The sequence below is a fragment of the Centroberyx affinis genome, unplaced genomic scaffold (assembly GCF_046629955.1).
Source record: "Centroberyx affinis isolate AG114_WGS23_722 - 3 ecotype Tasmania unplaced genomic scaffold, CSIRO-AGI_Caff_v1 ptg003508l_1, whole genome shotgun sequence".
Taxonomy (NCBI): domain Eukaryota; kingdom Metazoa; phylum Chordata; class Actinopteri; order Beryciformes; family Berycidae; genus Centroberyx; species Centroberyx affinis.
In genome coordinates this window covers 27,501-30,155 of record NW_027281457.1, presented here as the reverse complement: position 1 = coordinate 30,155, position 2,655 = coordinate 27,501, and positions in this window count along the sequence as shown.

The following is a 2,655-nucleotide window of genomic DNA, read 5'->3' as shown; positions in this document are numbered from 1 at the left end:
TGTGGTGTGTCAGTCACACAGTAAGAAGGTTAAAGATTATGATCCAAAGCCCTTCCGGAGATGAAGAGAAAGAGAGAGAGATTGAGAGAGATAGAAGAGAGAGAGAGAGAGAGAGAGAGAGAGAGAAAACTCAAAGAGCTTAGTGTTAACATCTTCAAGATGTCAGTAGAGGACAGTACAGGTCCCTTTAACTGCTGAGTTCAGCTGAAGGAAAGGTCAGCAAAGTAGAAAGTGTTTGAAGTCAGAAGTCATATGTCTATGTTCTTTTCATACCTCCTATATTTATGAACAGCATGTGCCAATTTTAACAGACTTTTATATCAGCGGTTTTACTATAATTGCTCCTATGGTCATGTTAGGAAACCATTAGGGTGTATAAACCTATTTATACAACCAGAGGCATGATACAAAATACAGTCTACAGCTGAAAGGACATGCGCATTTCTCACTTATAAATTGACTAGTACATATTTCAGGATTTCCACCTGTAAATCTAAATGAAATTTAAAGAAAACATATATTCTTATCTGTCAGACCTGTCAGTCTGCTTCATGTATCATTACACATGGCTCTCAACTGTATATATAAGTACAGAAAAAAAATCAAATCTAAAATATGATTCCAACATAAGAGAGTGGCAGACGTTTGAGCGTGTCCCATCCATCACACTGAGATGAACAGTCTCTGGGGCTGATAAGGCAGGTCTGTGTCAATGGCCTGTCAATGAAGACAAACGAGGAGGGCTCTTGGAGGTGCAGAACATCATTCATTTCTCTCTCTCGCTCTGCCTGTCTGTCTGTCTCTTCCTCTCTATTTTGTCTCTGTCTCTCTATCTCTCTCTCATACAGTGAGTAAACCACCAGCAGATTGCTGGAGTGTAGAAATAATTCAAGGGAAATGCTGTCATCTGCTGGTGTGTAGGTGCAGTGGCCAAACAGATGGAAACTGTTATTTAAGTGGGAGTAATCACTGGATAAGTGTTGTAGTAGTACATAAAAAGTGGGTAAGTGCTGTTCTCCAGTCAGTCACAATCATACTTTAAGTCCCACAACCACCAATACAAACAAAAAAACAATTATCTTTCAGAAAAGCCCCATCTTCAAGACCCCATCTTCATATAACATCAGTTTAATAGTACTTATTATGATGTTTACTATGATTTTTGGTCATAAAGATATGTTATGGGGTTAACTATTCTGCAAATAAAAACGTGGGTTAACTAAGCTTAACCCTCCTATTATGTTAAAATAAACAGACATCATTTATGTTTGGGGTCAAATTGACCCCAACAATTTAAAACTACAAAAAATGATTGTAATTGAAAGTGTTACCTAAGTTTACACTTCAGAACATCAGCAAGTAACACATTAGTTAGTCAATAATGGAAAAAACACCAATAAAAAGTAAGTTATAGTCTTTCAAAGAGCTGTGACAGGACCTCATTAGCAGAAAATCTACAGGTGAGATAAAACTATAAAAACTTGATACAACCGCAGGATAACTGAGAGAAAGTTCCCTCAGTTATCAGTCAAAACAAAGAGAAAGAAAATATGTGTAAATCTTCTCTGTTTTTTTACAGGTTTAGGGTAAGGTAATGGTATTGTTTGGGATCATTTTGACCCCAAACAACACTGTTGTATACAAAGTGTGTACAGGACCTTGAATTATCATCATGTTACACTTTATGTTTACCAGTTTTCCCCATGAAATTAGGAAAAGTCATTGAGTGTCAAGCTGAAAAAATAATGTTAATCATGTTTTTAGAGATGTTAAATGCTGAATGGGGTCAAATTGACCCCAAACATAATAGGAGGGTTAAGTAGTATTACGCTCCATAGTGTATCTGGCTGTAAGTACTGAATGCATCTGAATAGTCTGTGGCTTGGTATTCTCACTAGTTTTGCACACACATGAAAATACCGAAAAGGCAACAGAAAACTTCACATCTAGCTTTACCAATCTTCCAAATCAGAAGGAAGGCAGTTTGAGCAGGTTTGCATGAGAGAAAATGCAAGCCTGTAAGCCATCCAGTAGTAGTGGTGTATAAAAAGGTGAGTAAACCATGACTTGCAGTTGGTGATCATTATAAGGCAAACAACCATCAATATAAACATCAAATATAAACAAATATAAAAGTATAATTTATGCTTCCCCCCTTTAAAAAAACATATCCTCAAGTTCCTTACATCACTTTCCTACTAGGTACTACACATGTAGGCCTATGCAAACCCTAAAAAAGTGGGCAACTCTGTTCTTCAATTATATATATATATAAAAAAGTGTCTTAACTGAGTTTAAGTAGGTTTAAACCTCACTACATCCCCGAAACACCACCCCAAAAGAAAATAAAGAGACACATGGATGCTCTATTTTCTTCCGCAGAAGCAATTATAGCAGAGGGTCATTCTGAGCAACTGCATCATTGCACAGCTATTGCACCGCCAATAGACAGCCCAGCGGCATGACCGTGTCACTCAAAACAGTGCTGGAGCTATGGACATTTTTGCGGGCTAAAGTCATGTCATCTGAGACATTTAATTGGGACCAGGGTGCCACAGGGGTATAGAGGACGGCATTCCTCCACTGCCTGCGCCCTGTTGTGTTGCGCTAACGCCGCGTGGCCGTGGATAATGTCCGTGCCCACGCAAACTTGAG